Source organism: Sciurus vulgaris, assembly GCF_902686455.1.
Source record: "Sciurus vulgaris genome assembly, chromosome: 6".
NCBI classification, from domain to species: domain Eukaryota; kingdom Metazoa; phylum Chordata; class Mammalia; order Rodentia; family Sciuridae; genus Sciurus; species Sciurus vulgaris.
This window is the reverse complement of record NC_136466.1, coordinates 130,402,302-130,418,652: the sequence shown is the minus strand read 5'-3', so window position 1 is coordinate 130,418,652 and position 16,351 is coordinate 130,402,302. Positions and strand designations below refer to the sequence as shown.

Genomic DNA, 16,351 nt, shown 5'->3' with positions numbered 1-16,351 from the left:
GTCTTTAAGTTCATTGGTTTTAATTTGTTTTTAAGTCTTTATTCAAACTCATCAGTAAATTATTCAGTACTCCAGATTTTTCAAATTGTTCTCATATTCCAAATTTTCTGTTTGGCTATCTTTTATATTGCTTCTTTCCTTGTTAATATTCTCAAAAATTTAATGCATTAATTTCTTGAGCTCATTTAACATATGTGATGCTTATTTTGAAGGTTTGGTCAGATAATTCTTACACCTATATTTCTTTAGAATTTGATACTTTCAGTAAATGTACATCTTTTCCCTCATTTTGGGGGAAGGGCACAATCCTTCCTTTGTGTTGGGATTCAAACACTTGAAAAAAAAAAAAAAAAAAAAACATTTATACCATATAGACTTACCCCTAAAGGAAAGACCCTTGCCAATCTTCCAATTAAGATCTGGCATTTCCATGAAACGTGTGTGTGTGTGTGTGTGTGTGTGTGTGTGTGTGTGTGTGTGTGTGTGTGAGATCTTGTATTTTTATGAAATGTGTGTGTGTGTGTGTGTGTGTGTGAATTTTCTGGGTTTGTGTATGGAATTTCCCAGAGTTGGGTTTGTTGGCATCATTTTTTGAATTTCCTAATTTCCCATTCCCTCTCTTGTTTGTTTATAGCACTGCAAGTTGTCTTTTACAACAGCCATACGTCCTGATCTCCCTTTTCTTCATTGACCTCCAGAAATTAAAAATGCACCTGCTCTCTCTCTGCACCCTGAGTCAGGTAAGGTGGTCTTTTGAGCTGTCCTCAGGAAATTCGGATGCACTTTGCATTCCTTTTCCTCTTCCCCCAGTACTCTCTCTAGGTGTTGAGTTGTGCATGGGCAAGGAGCTGTCACAGGTATAATGAATTGTTCTCTCCCATTTCACTATGGTCATTGTCAACATTGTGCTCACCTCAGGTACTACAATCTCCTCTTTAAAAGCTTGAATTCTTAAAAAGATATTTGGGTTCACATATTGTTATTAAATTGGTGCATCTACGTCAGAATGAGGGCTGACTTCTCATTTTAACTTATTGACATGTTCCTTTCCATATTTTCTTATTTTCTATCTTAGCTTGATGAAGGAGGTTCTCAAATTTGCCAGGTACACTTAAGTATTCATTACATTCTTTGAAATTTCAACACTAATATTCATATTATTGTATTGCATTTTAGACTCTACTCACTCTTCATCTCAAATATTCCATTTTAACTTACCCTGTTATTTTGCTTTTGTTTTTTCTAATAGCCCATATTCAAAGTTCTGTACTTTCTGGGTGCAATGTATCAAAGTTAATTCTTTGTTTCACCTTCTATTATCTGTATAGTTATTTCTGTATTAGATGTGTCTGATTGAATGAGAAAAAAACTCCTGGTGAACACTGGGATTAAGAATATTAGAGAAGTCATTGCAGTGATCTATTACTAACATGATGCTTTAAGCCAGAAAATTCTAAGTTATGAGAGTTAGGTGTGGCACACCTAATTTTAAAGAAGCATAAAAATTTTGAAGTCCTTACATATTCTTTAAGTGCAAAAATAGTAACTCTATGTAAATTGTGGTAATTTAATGATGTGCATTATAACACCTAAATAGACCAAAATGATGCTACTTCCAATGTTAGGTTACAAAAGATTTTAACTTTCATCTTGTTCATACACTCTCTTTCTCTTATTATTTTCCTCTCTGTACCTCCATCCCCACTTGCTTGATATAATGAAATAATCTGTCATGTGAACACCTATTGTGCTGTGGACAGATTCATGTGCAAGAGGCATCAGCAAATGGGCAGGGTAGGGGAAACCCCCACCTACAAGAAACTGAATCTGACCCACAACCATGTGAGTGCAGTTGGAAGCAAATCGTCCTCCTGTTTTGAGATGAATACAGCCCTGGTTGACACTTTGTGGCCTTGTGATATTCTGTGAGCCAGAGAATACAGCTAAGTCATCCAATTTCCTGACCCACAGATTTGCCAATGTTTGCCTTGATTATCATTATCAAATAATTCACTGAAGACCTAATTTTACAATGGCATTGAATTTTTCAGAATCTTTAAAACCAAGTATTATGGATGGCATAGATATATATGTATATATTAATTTTTAAAAAATTTTTATTAGTTATATATGACAGTACAATGCACTTTGATATATATAATGGAGTATAATTTCTCATTCTTCTGGTTATACATGACATTAATCCTTTCACCAGAGCAATCTAGATAAAAATGGGTGTAGAGCTGGGTATTTATGTAGGCTAAGGATAAAGTTCATTTAGGCTATAATCAAGATAAGCAATAGGAAATTATTTTAATTCAAAATTCATCTTATTCATCTTATTTTTGTGGTTTTCATATATTTTGTACATTTCAATGCTGTCTTACTCATCATCTACATATTTATTTCTTCAAATGAAATACATATTTCATTACTACTTTCTGTTATAGAATTCAACTCTTTTCAAAACCATAAGCTATGTATGCTACTGAAATGATATTTAGGGCTACAGTATTATACAACTGTGAAAATTCTCCATTGAGGTGGTTGTAATAACTAATAATTTTTACTTTTTTAAGAAAAATAACTATTCAAATACCACAGTAAGATATGTACTCCTATACAGTCTTCTGGACTAGGCTATGTTTTGATTTGGCCTAAATAAAATGCATAAGTTCTATGCCCTTTCAGGAACAAGGATCTGTATCTTACCTTGGTTAATTCACTGTAATAGTTTCAGAGATCTCCCTGTAGAGAAAATGCAAACCAGTCTGAGGTGTTGCACCATGAATTTTATAGCAACAATAAAATTTTCTTACAAATAAATATAGCAAGTAAATTTGGATAATGAAAATGCATTTGGGTAATTGATTTGAGAGCTTGTACAGTCCAAACCTGACATTTCCATTCCCATCTTCATTTTGTTTTTAAGGAGATTTCTATTCCTTGACATGTTTATTATTTTGACACTGAGCTAGTTTTCTCAAAGCATTTTTCACTCCAAGGATTCTAGAATAAGAAAATAAACATTATGCCACTAAAAACGTTCTTAGCTTTACTTAGAACACTAATATACTAACAAGTAAGTGATTGTTCACATACCAAATCTCTCATCGGAAAACCTGTCTTGGTCATTAAAATTACACTATAATGCTGTCAATAGAAAAAAAATCTTAATTATGAAGTAGTAACTGCATTTTCTGCCCTCCACCTGACCTCATATGTAGGTTGGCTTGTAGTTGTCAACATTTAAGTATTGATATTTTATTTTATTAAGAATAAAACAAGAAATGACTTTCAAGTGATTTAACTAAAGTATAGGAGGGGCACAAAATTATCTGATAGGACATTGGCCATGGGATTGGTGTGAAGGACTGGCCTCCAGTTGTATTAGCCATCAACACTATTTGTTGGACTATGATTGGGATGTGGTTATTCAGGGTATCAGAATCATATAGGAGTCAAGATGCAATTTTTATCAACTGATACAAAAATATTATATAATATTCATATGTTCCATGAGTTGGCATGCACTGTGTAAATATCCACACAGATGGTATTTGTTCTCTTACATCTTGATGGACTTACTAGTCTTGGTCATAGAATGCAGTTCCTTCACAGGATTGCAGAGGGAAATCAAGTACAGACACCACACTTCACTTACCTTGAAGATGTAAGTTACATGGAGGGAGCACATCTGTTTGGATCAAACCTCCACAGGACTTTCTCATGGCTCTCCATTCTTTCTCCAGTCACAAATCTTTCCTTATTTCTCAGCTCCTACCGTTTGTTTGTCCTCAATTTGGCAGTAGGAGTCTATTTCTTGAATAACTCCTTTCAGGATTTCTCAACCTAGGAATGTCCATATGTTGGAACAGAAAAGACCTTAAGGGAGAAGGGAGGGTCTTAGCTCCATCCTTGGCCTTTGTCAGTTTCTAGTAGGTCCTCTTTTCCTCCAAGTTGTGAGAACCAAAAATAGCTCTGATATCTCCAAATATTGCCAAATGTTCCCTACAGCACAAAAATGCCCTTGTAGAGAAGATGTACTCTAAATAGGTTACTCATTTCTCAAGTTAGAGCAGCTTAAAAACTCTATTAAAATTCTTTAAATTTCCACACACATCCATGTATAGCCCAGAAAACAAAAAACATCTGGTCACAAAAACATAGTGAAGTGAATTCCATTTCATCATCATTGTTAGTTAGAGAGTTTTCTTAAATTAAATAAATGCCCTGCATTTGATAATTGTCAATAAGATTATGAACTTTATCTTTCCATGTAGGTTATGTTTTGTGTGTTCTCTGTGTTGAAAGACCTTCAAAGTTAAAGTTAATACACAACCTATGGTGCTCTATGTAAAATATTTGTCCTGAAAATTCTAAGGCAAAATCAATCTTTTATTTAATAGTTACTTACTTCGTGATATTTGCTATTTCTTTTCAGTTTATAACTCCTCCAGAGTAAGAGTTGGGTGTTTAATATGCCACTTGAAGTCTTCTCCTAGCTCATCTGCTTAATTCAGTTTTTTTTTTTTTTGTTTTTTTTTCAGTACTAGACATTGAATCCAGGAGTGCTCTACCACTGAGCTGTATTCCCAGCCCTTTTTATTTTTTCTTGTGGGACAGGGACTCACTGAATTGCCCATGTTTAGCCTAGAACTTGCAATACTCCTGCCTCAGCCTCCCAACTCGCTGGGGATTATAGGAGTATAATCTCTTTATCCAAGTCCTATGTAAGTGTCATTAATGTGAGACTTAAAACCAGTTCTCTTATCTTGATATTTTTCATCTAAGCTTAGATTAGTATTAGAAGTTGCTCTCACAGTATGCTCTTATTTTTATGCAGCAAGTTAACTTTCTACTACATTAGTTTGTTTCAATAGAGTTGTCTTTTAATCAAATCAGAGTTTCTAAGAAAATACTTTCCAAGAATAGTCCAATCACTGACAAACTTACAAAGTGGGTAAAATATGCCTTGGTTTTCTCTGACAAACCATCAGGAAATTAGAATTTATAGATATTTTACAATTTGTTCATTATTCCATGATTAATTAAGCTATCAAAAACAGTTTTTAACAACTCTCCACAGACATTGCTTTTTTGAAGGAACTCAATGAATTACATTTTATAATATTTAAGATTTGGATTCTAATTCACAATAGATTTCTTTGAAAAATTAAAATATATATTAAGATTTTATACTCACAAGTGCTTAGAACAAATGGATATCCTATTTCATAAAAATCACATAAATATGAATTATTAATATCTATGCCTAAATAATTTACTATTTTTAATAGTTTATTCATATATAGGCCAAAGTATTTGATATTGCTGGTACCAGAACCACATAATAGGTATTAATGTACTGTATATTTAAAACAATATGTAATGAGCTGGGGTTGTGGCTTAGTGGTAGAGTGCTTACCTAGTATGCATGAGGTACTGGGTTCGATTCTCAGTACCACATAAAAAACAAAAAAGATATTGTGTCCTATAACTAAAAATACTTTTTTAAAAATGAAACACTATATAATATTTATTTTTTCAGTTTTCATGACATTCTTAGGTACAAATATATATCAAAACTTAAAAATGTATCAAAAACTACTCTGGAACATCTTACTATAATTTCTTTTTCTTTATATATAAATATAGAGTTAGGTTCATCCATTGATTTTTGTGAAATTCAGCCTAGCTAATTAAAACTCTAGATCCACTCTTTTGCCAGAACTTAATCTGTTACTGGGAACTGAATTAAAATACGTATTTTGATAAGGTTATTTTCCCATGGATTATTATAAAGAATAGAATTGAAATCATTAAACTCATCATAAGTATTATTGACCTTCTAGTATGTTTTTAACTTTTAATTTTGTTTTTTGCCAACCTAGAGGATACAATGATTTTAATTTAAATTAATCTTTTAAAATGTACATTCTTGCCCTATGGAGACTTCTAACTGTGAAGACTTAGTGGAATAGTTTCTTTCCATTCCAACAAAATTTTAATGTAAAAATGCTGAAATTATAACCAAATATTCTTCAAGTAATGAAAGCTGATTTTGAAAGGTAAAAAGGAACTCTCTTTTTTTTTTTTTTTGGACAAATGTGAGTTTAATTTAATCATTTTCAACAGATTTATCTTTGCTTTTGGCTAGCTATTTCACCCCATTAAAGATTATTTTTCTGTTTTAACTGCTAATGATTTCACACAAACTGGTGAAATATCGTCCCCTACTGTTCAGTTCTGATAAATTGGCTCTTAGAAAACCGAACTTATCAAACTGCTACAACTGAGACAGTTGTATCAATGACAGATTAAAAAGAAAAGTTCTTTCTTTTAGTTCTAATCACATAGTTCTTAAACTGTTTTCAATCACTTCCATTAAATCCCTCCATAATTAAGTTTAGCATTGATATTTTTGGATAATTTAAATTATAAATCTAAGAAAGAAAATGACATTTTTCCTACCCTTCTTGATGTGAAGCAGCACTATATTTAGTAAATAAGTGTGTTGTTTCATTTAAAATATAAATAACTATTTTATATTCCCATTCATAACTACATTATAAAACTCTACATATAAAACTAGATTTTACCTGAACAAAGTATATTACAGATTATTTGATCCTTACAGAACAAAATATTTATTTAAAATTAAGAATGCGTAATTATTTATAAAATAAACCACACATCTGTTCTAGGTGCTTACAATTTGATGTTTTTTTTTTTTAAGAGAAAAAAATTTTTAAATGTGCACTTAGGTGTTTAAAAACATATTATTGTGTTGGGGTAGTGGCTCAGTGATAAAGTGCTTGCCTAGCATACATGAGGACCTAGGTTTGATCCTCAGCACCACATAAAAAAATAAAATAAAATAAAGGTAATGAGTCCACTTACAATTAAAACAAAATATTTAAAAAATTATTTGAAAATATATTATCCTCATTTTCACCCTCATTTCTGTATTATAAATGCATGATTTGGGATGATAGACTTATAGTTATTTATTCACAGGCCTTTTATACCTGTACCCTAAAGACAACTATCTAAGGCCATTATTTCTGTTTGAATTTAGATTAAATTCTAATAATTAATGAAGAAGCCACTGTAAAGTATCACCTGCAGATGGTTAAGGGGTTTGTCCTCTTGTAGTTATTAAATTAACATTTATTTTTTATCAACCTTTTTAACACTTAGCTGTGAGAAAAGAGAACATACTTTGAACTCATTTATTTTCAGCAAAACACCTGTAAAATGAAAGCTAATGTCCTATTTCAACTTTGACCAATCTTAAGAACAATAAAAACTCTGAAAATTGACATCTTGGTCATTATTGAAACTGCGAGGCAGTCTAACTATGTGTGGCAGAGACAAAAATCCAAAATTAAATGTTAGTTTTTAAATCCGTTTGTTTCCACAAGGCAGAACATGAAGGGTTTGGTCGAGAGCATTTTAAAAATGTAGATTGACAGTGTTGTTTGTTGTATAGGAAAAGGAACAAATAGTGAGAAATCTCTTTAGGAAGAGAGATTTAATAGTTAAATGGGTTACTCTATCGATAGAAGCACCAATCCAAACCTCACAACCTAGTTCTATATCTCATTTTCCCTGTTGTTATAAATCCCACAAAGATCAATGTAGATGTGGCCTGGGGAAACTGCCATTACCGATGCAAGAGCAGAATACACTACAGTGTCTGATGATGTGCTCAGCCCATTAAGAACAATCTTCCCAACATCAGCCCTGATCCCCTTGCTGCTGCTCTTTTGGGGACTAAGTCATTGCTCACTCTGATAAAAATAACATCTATAGGTTGAAAAAATGATTTCTCAGAGTTCTAAGCACATATTACAGTATTTCAGGACATAGATTTTTGAAAACACATGTGTAGAAGAATGTCTACCATAGCATTCCAATCACTAAAAAGATTGTCTATGCTGCATCTATAGGGAACTGGTTAGATATATCCTGGAACACACTTGAAACAAATTGCATAGGCTATTCCTGGTGCTCGGTACTGGTGTTGCATCAATTATTTGTTCAATAAATACTTGCTGAACTGTAGAATCAATTTTAAGGTAGTTTAGAATAATATTATTATTTTTATATGTATGGATTTTTTTAATCCATCCAAAGGAAAAAAATGCTATCAAATTTCTTTCTTAACATCTTGCTACTCTACTTAACCTATCAAAAGAAAGATAAGAAAACACACAAGAAATGCAAAAGAGAGGAATATCTAATGACAAAACCAGAATTGAACAAAGGACTCTTAGCAACCCAAGAAGAGTTAACATTTGAATTTTTTGGTAAAATTCGAGGCTTATGTACTTACACATGTTATAGTTTTACTAAGATGTAACCCAAATTTTACATTAAACTTAATTTTAACATAGGTGAAACTTTTTTCCAACTTTATTGAGTGATAATTAACAAAATTTGTACATATTTAAAATAAACAAAGTGATGATTTGACATACGCATTATGAAATGATTACCACAATCAAGTTACTTAACAAATCTATTGATTTATATGGTTACTTTGTGTGTGTGTGTGTGTGTGTGTGTGTGTGTGTGTGTGTGTGATCAGAACATTTAGGATCAAAATCCTCATAAATCTCAAATACACTATATATTTTAATTAAGTATAGTTGCCTTCAAACACACTAGAGCACTAGACATTTTTCATCTTACAACTAGAAGTTTGTATACCTCAAACTTCTCTCCATTTCCATATGCCTGACTATTGGATTTCAGTAAACCATCAAAAGGTAACAAAAAATTAGACTACAGTTCTCAGAAAACATCTTACTCTGGTATTAAGCTTTAACAATACAATTTTCAACACAAAATTTCTTGCACTCAAAATATGTTTATTCCAAGAAGAAATCAAGCCAATGGAATAAGTATATACAATGGAGAATTCTGAGGATTAGGCTACCACTTTGTTAACTTAAAGGAAGTTAAGTTCTAATAAATTTTTGTCAAGTTCAAAAAGAACTGTATTTATTCATTTGTAAACCATAGTGAAACTATATAATTCTGTTTCCTGTACAAGAACAACCTGTATAGATAAACCTTGATTTATGTTCATAATCATTTGGCAAAATATAACACAAATTAATTTTCAAAGCCCTGTTGTATTTTTTTTCTTCTTATGGATAGAATTGTCTCTACAATTTTGTTCAAATTAAAATACTGAACAAAATTCTAAGAAGAGACATTTTGTCTTTGTAAAAGGTATATTTATACATAGGACACTGCATACATTTTAACAAATGAATTTATCTTTCTCATGAAAGTAAAGGATAGAAAATAGATACAACACTAAATCAAGTGTTATCATCAATGTACTGCAAAGTTTCCCATAAATAAATGCATTTTATTTGCAAGGATCATGTCTTTTATATATGTCATAATATATTAAGTAGCTTGGTCTATTTGATTCAGTTGAGAACAATAGGATACTGACAGTCAAGAGTTGTTATCTGATCATCTAATAGCTAGGTTGTTCTACACAAATGTACCACTCTTCTTCCTCAGACACTGATGCAAATAAAGCATTTTACCTACTTCTGCTTCTTATTAAATGGAAGCTAAAGAAAGACTACAGGAAATTTATCAAGGTTTGTCACCATTGAGAAGAATGGAATCTAGCTATATCACTCTTGGCATAGTCCTTCATAATCAAGACTTTAAACATTTTCAACAACAGCTAGTGCTTCAGTCTCTTTAGTGTGTCTTCAAGGAGTCTCTTGAGGCTTTCTCTTGTATTTTATATTTCCTCTGCCCACAGTGTCCTTTTTGATAAAGGACATGCCTTCCCCGCGTCTGATCCATGCCAAATAAACTCCTTCCACCTGCTAATATGCCAATATGATATTTTGTAACATGCTAATAGCTTTGTATCACTCTTTTATTTGATCATTTATCATGTATTTTCTTATTTATCATCTGTCTCTTCCACTTGAACATAAGTTCCCCATTGCATCTCTGGATTCTATCATGATGTCTGGCAAAGATTAGCTACTCAATAAACGAAAGAGACAAATTGCTCATTGTATTTAATGCAGAGAAACAGATAAAGCATTTATACAGAAATTACATTGGGTAATTCTACTAAGTACTATTTGTACCTACGAATCTAGAGAAGACATGTGTACAAAAGAAACGGGAAAAAAGGGAGCAATTTCAAGCCTTTCATCCAGAAGAACAGATATTCCTGCTGCTGCCAAGAACATGCTAGCCAGGGTAAAGTGAGAGAGACTCAGGGGGATTCTGAAGTGCTGATGAGATTGGAATGAACAGACACCTGGAGTGATCTGACATTATAATCCAGCAGACATTATGAGGAAGTGAGTTGAAATTCCATATTTCAAATGAGCTGTAAAGAATTCTATGACAGAAGTATACAGTATGACTGGGAACTTGAAGTTAGAAGCAACAACTCTAAGTAAAAAGATATGATCTGTTTAGATAAAGTGTCAATTTAGTTAATGTGCAGATTAGGCTACTAACATGAAGGAAGTCGACAAGATTAGTTCTCAGAAACAATAGGCAATGAGTTTCCTAGTAGGCAATTAGTCTCATTATTTTGTTATACATGGCAACATCAGCCACAGTGAAACTGCAGTAAAACCCATGTTTATATGTATATAGTCTTCACTGAACCCCCAAACTCTAAGCACCCAGGTGAAGTATGATAAGTAAAATTAGGATCCCAACAAAGAAGGTACATGAAAAGGTAGTAAGATAAGGCAAGAGGTAAATCAATCCTCAGGACGTTTTCAGTAGCGGCACCTAAGTTCATCACACAACTGTAGACACAGAGGTCAGCTGCATGGTTTCACAAAGTTTTTGACGTCTCAGACTGCTTCTCACAATGCAGAACAACAGTGACTATTTTGCATTTTTTATGTTTTGTGTTTTTTTGTTTTGTTTTGTTATTAATAGAAGCTTTTCATCCATACCCAAAAGAAGAGAAAAAAATTATTTTTTTTCTATGGAAGTACTGGAAAAAAGAATATAAACAGGCTCAAATATTCAAAATATAATCTTCAGATTTTTATCATCACTTTGCAAAATGACTGCACCATATGATAAAAACACAGATTTTTGTTTTCAAGTCTATCTACTTTGAAAATTAATCCTCAGAGTTCTGCCTAATCTGAACATATTTGCGTATGTGGATATAAATTAGTCTTTTAGTATGTGAAATTTTTTCTTAAATTTATTGCCTTACTCCTTCTTGACTCCAATAAATTTCCACACATAGAAATACATTTGTTAAAACCTTTTATTCACATATAAGATTCTTAACTGGGAATTCCGAGAAGACAAATTTATTTATTTCAGTGTAGTTGGGAACTAAGTCATTGAATTCTGACTTAACTTCTTTGTGCCTCAGTTTCCTCTACTATAACAGAATAATAGCATGCTCTTCATAAGGCTGTTATAGAGATTACATGATTTAATCGTTGTGAGATATTTAGAATCATGCTTGACATAGTAAGCATTCTGTAAATACTATTTATTACACATTTATGAAGATTTATCCTAATGAATGTTGAAAATTAGTTTGGTTCCTGTTATAGGATTTCTGAAGTGCCAATTTGTTTTGGCATCAGACTGAACTAAACTAAGATTCACAGAAATTTGCTCAGGTCAGCAATCAAATTTCAGTTCTCTAGCTGATTCTAAGTTGACAGTATTCAAAGGTCTTCGAGTCCTCTCTAAATGTGATCAAGGTTTTTCTTTGTCATTTAGCACACTAGTGAACATGAACAGTTTAGCTTTAGACCTGGCATATACAATGAGCCCAGTCAGCTTCATGAACAACTTCCAATGCTGTCCACTATAATCTTCCTCTGCCAGTTAATTGACAGAAGCTATAAATCAGTCCACGGATATGGACAATTCTTTCCCTCAAATGTGATTCAAAGGAGGGGGTTCTCAATATCTCTTTCAAGTATTTATAATGGCCTTCTCTTGGAAGCTATAAGAACTTTTTAAAGGGCTTCTTGCGTTACATACAAAATTGCACTATATTCTCTATGTTCTTAACTGTCTTTTAACTGATGTTACCTTGTATTTGTCTCAATGAGCTTTGTTTTCTAAAACCTACAGAAATGTATTTCTCATCAGATAAGCTACATACATACTGCTGTCTTAACCCATTTTCATGGAATCTCCAAAATCAGAGATGACATAGGTTCATTAGAATTTTTTTCCTCCCAGATAGTGGCTCTACCTATAGATACTCACCCTCTAAAAAGTGTCTTCCTTTGATTTTAGACTGAATAAATTAAGAATTAAGTTCTATATTTAGAGTGAAAGCAATGAATTCTTTTCTCTTTCAATTAAAACTGGTGTTAATTCCAGTACTATGACTACAATTACTTACATGAACTAACATGTATTGGTTATTCATTACATACTAATTCACAAAACAACCCTATCAGTCATAGTTATTTTTGTACCTATTTTACATATGAGGAACTAAGGTATGGAATTGGGTAACTTCCCAAGGATCACAGGCAAGAAGGCTGCAGCCCTAAACGTGAATCCAGGAGGTCTACACTCAGAATCCAAACTCTCGTTCTCTTCACTGATGGAATATCATAAGAACTCTAGAGGAAATATCATAAATGGAATATCATAAGGACTAGCTATCAAATATCTAAATGGAATATCACAAGGACTCTAATGACTATGCACTTAAAGAAGGGACTGATGGTCTGCTTCTTAGCAGGGATGGGTAAAAATTATGATGCCAGAGTCAAGTTCACTCTTCATGGAGCACACGATGATCATGTATTTACTAATATCATTTTGATGTATTTGTTATGTTGAAACAAATTTCAACTATAGAAAATAAAAATAAGAAAAATAACTATACTGGGTACAGAGGCACACTCCTGTAATCTCAGTGACTCAGGAGACTGAGGCAGGAGGATTACAAATTCAAAGCCAGCCTCAGCCACTTAGTAAGACCCTGTCTCAAAATAAAACATAAAAAGGGCTGGGAATGTGTCTCAGTGGTTAAGCACCCCAGGTTCAATCCCCAGTACTGATGAATAAATAGCCATTGAGCTACATAAAAATATTAAATTATCAGAAAACTTAAAAGATATTTTTGAATTTAAATTGAATTGAATTGAATTGAATTTATAATTAAATTCACATGAACATTGCCCTCCTCAGCCCTAAATTTATTCATGCTACTTAGCTACACGTGGCATACCAATATAACACTGTACTTAAGTTAGTCAAGAACACAGATTGAGGCTGAGCTCTTGGGAGGACTCTGCAGCCCGGGGTCGGAGGCAGCATTCGGCTGGCATCATGGACAGATCTAAAGAAAACTGCGTTTCAGGGCCTGTTAAGGCTACAGTTCCATATGGTGATGGTCCAAAACGTGTTCTGGTCACTCAGCACATTCCTTCTCAGAACCCACTACCTGCAAGCAGTGGCCAGGCTCAGCGGGTCTTGTGTCCTTCAAATTCCTCCCAGCGTATTCCTTTGCAAGCACACAAGCTCGTCTCCAGTCAAAAACCGGGACAGAAGCACTTGCAGGCAGCCAGTGTGCCTCACCCTATCTCCCGGCCAGTGAACAACACCCAGAAGACTGAGCAGCCCCAGCCATGGGCACCTGGAAATAATCCTGAAAGGGAACTGGCATCAAAACAGAAAAATGAAGAGTCAAAGAAAAGGCAATGGACTTTGGAAGATTTTGACATTGGTCGCCCACTGGGTAAAGGAAAGTTTGGCAATGTTTATTTGGCAAGAGAAAAACAAAGCAAGTTTATTCTGGGCTCTTAAAGTGTTGTTTAAAGCTCAGCTGGAGAAGGCAGGAGGGGAGCATCAGCTCAGAAGGGAAGTAGAGATCCAGTCCCACCTGCGGCATCCTAATATTCTCAGGCTGTATGGTTATTTTCATGATGCCACCAGAGTTTACCTGATTCTAGAGTATGCACCGCTTGGAACAGTCTATAGAGAACTTCAGAAGCTTTCCAAGTTTGATGACCAGAGAACTGCTACTTACATAACTGAATTGGCAAATGCCCTATCTTACTGCCATTCAAAGAGAGTTATTCATAGAGACATTAAGCCAGAGAACCTGCTTCTTGGATCAACTGGAGAGCTTAAGATTGCGGATTTTGGGTGGTCAGTACATGCTCCATCCTCCAGGAGAACCACTCTCTGTGGCACCCTGGACTACCTGCCCCCTGAGATGATTGAAGGCCGGATGCATGATGAGAAGGTGGATCTCTGGAGCCTTGGAGTTCTTTGCTATGAATTTCTAGTTGGGAAGACTCCTTTTGAGGCAAACACACACCAAGAGACCTATAGAAGAATATCACGGGTTGAATTCACATTCCCTGACTTTGTGACAGAGGGAGCCAGGGACCTCATTTCAAGACTGTTGAAGCATAATCCAAGCCAGAGGCCAACTCTGAGTGTAGTACTTGAACATCCCTGGATCACAGCAAATTCATCAAAGCCACTGAATTGCCAAAAAGGCAAGGAGTCAACTAGCAAATAGTCATCATTGTGCAGGGAGAGAAATCCTGAACCAGGGCTGTGATACAGTCTTCAGGAACATGCTGCTGAGACTCCTCTTACTGTTAGTACCTGCCTTCGACCTCGAGAGAGCACTACAGGAAATGTCACTTGGCCTTCTGAGCATGCAGTACCTCAGCCTCCTTATCCAGAGAGCTACACTGCAGTGACCATGCCCTTCGGAGGAAAAGTAGCCATGAGAGTCATGCTACTTTTACTGGTTTCACAACTGGAGGCTCAATTTGGCTGCAGGTGTACCCACAGCTGTGCCGGGCAAGGTGGCCTTGCAGTGGACAGATGGGAGTCTGGTTGTGAGGAAAGTGACCACTCTGCCCTGGGTCAGCTAACGAGCTGTGCAGCAACCTTTAAGTACCTGAGTGTGTGTGTAACTTATTGGGTGGCCAAGCCTGGGAAAGCTGTTGGAATGAGTATGTGAATATGTGACTTCCTTTTAAATGTTAAAATAAAGGTTTTTGTATGGAAAAAAAAAAAAAAAGAACACAGATTGAGTTGAAGTTTTTAGATAAAAAAAATGCAGATGTTGACCAATATTGAATATCTCAGTCTCTAACACCTATTTCCATAATTCTTTAAAAGTTTTCTCCAAGTCAGGGTACAACTAACTACTCTAACTTTCATATGCCTTGAGGGAGATATGGAAATATTTGAAGGACATTCCTAGTCAGTGTCACAAACAGGTTGTTGTAAAACTACATAAATATTAAATGCTTACCACAAGTTCCTGGTGCATATAATAAAGGTTCAGTGATATTTAAAAATATTTCCTCCAGATTTGTGTTAGTGTTTATTAATTAGAAAAGAACACTGTAGTGTTTTTTTATACTTTCCCTCTGTATTCTCAATGTCTTCATTGTACATTAATCTGCTTATGTCCTGAGAGCTAAAATTGAGAGGTTTAAAGTATTGATGTACTCAATATAAAAGACTGATATAAGTGTTCCATTACACTGTAGCCCTAAAATTCACTAAAGTTCTAAACAGAAAATAAGGAACAATGGCAAGAATACAATCCTGACTCTTATGCACTGGGCACAATCTCATAAATATGTGGAATAAAATCCTCTTCATTTACTCTTGAAAAAGATTCAACCCAATCTCCATGATGTGAGTACCTGAGAAAATTTCACCACAAGTCATACTACATATTTCATATTAAAGAATGAAAATTCAGAGCAAAATCACACTGAACATTTAACAACTCAGTAGCTGCTTAATTGGGAATATTCTTTTTTGATCCAGCCAAGCAGTAGGATTATTATGGAGCTTCATGTACTTGAAGACATAAGAGACTCCAGTTGAGTTCTATTGGCTGTTACATAGCACACTTTTCTAAAAGTAAGACAGTGAGAATTACTAAAAACTCTATAAGAGAATATGACACTTGTCTTGAATTGAGATGTCATACTCTTCATCCTAGACCATAGGCTATAAACAAAAGCTGGAGTGTGTGAGATCTGGTATATCTTCCTAGGATTGTTTCTGTATTAGTATATAGTCACTGTGATGGTTAATCTTGGTTGTCAACTTGACTGGCTTGAGAGATGCCCAGAATATTGGTAATGCACACTTCCAGATGTGTCTCTGAGGTGTTTTCAGTGACAACTGGAAAAGGGATTATCAAGCTCAATGGGAAAAGACCTGCCCTGAATATGAGTGGCATTGTCCCATAGTCCAGAGGGCCAGAAGGAACAGAGTGGAGAGGGGATAATTCACACATGTGTCCAAACTCAATTTTATTGAGCAAGTTCTTTCTACTATTATG

General features: G+C 34.3%; 1 pseudogene across 1 annotated transcript; it reads left to right on the top strand.

The window, feature by feature from the left end:
* Positions 1 to 13,297: 13,297 nt before the first annotated feature.
* On the top strand, positions 13,298 to 15,036 carry LOC306664729 (aurora kinase A-like; annotated as a pseudogene). Its single transcript has one exon. The product of its transcript is annotated as an aurora kinase A-like (transcript).
* The last annotated feature ends 1,315 nt before the right edge of the window (positions 15,037 to 16,351 follow it).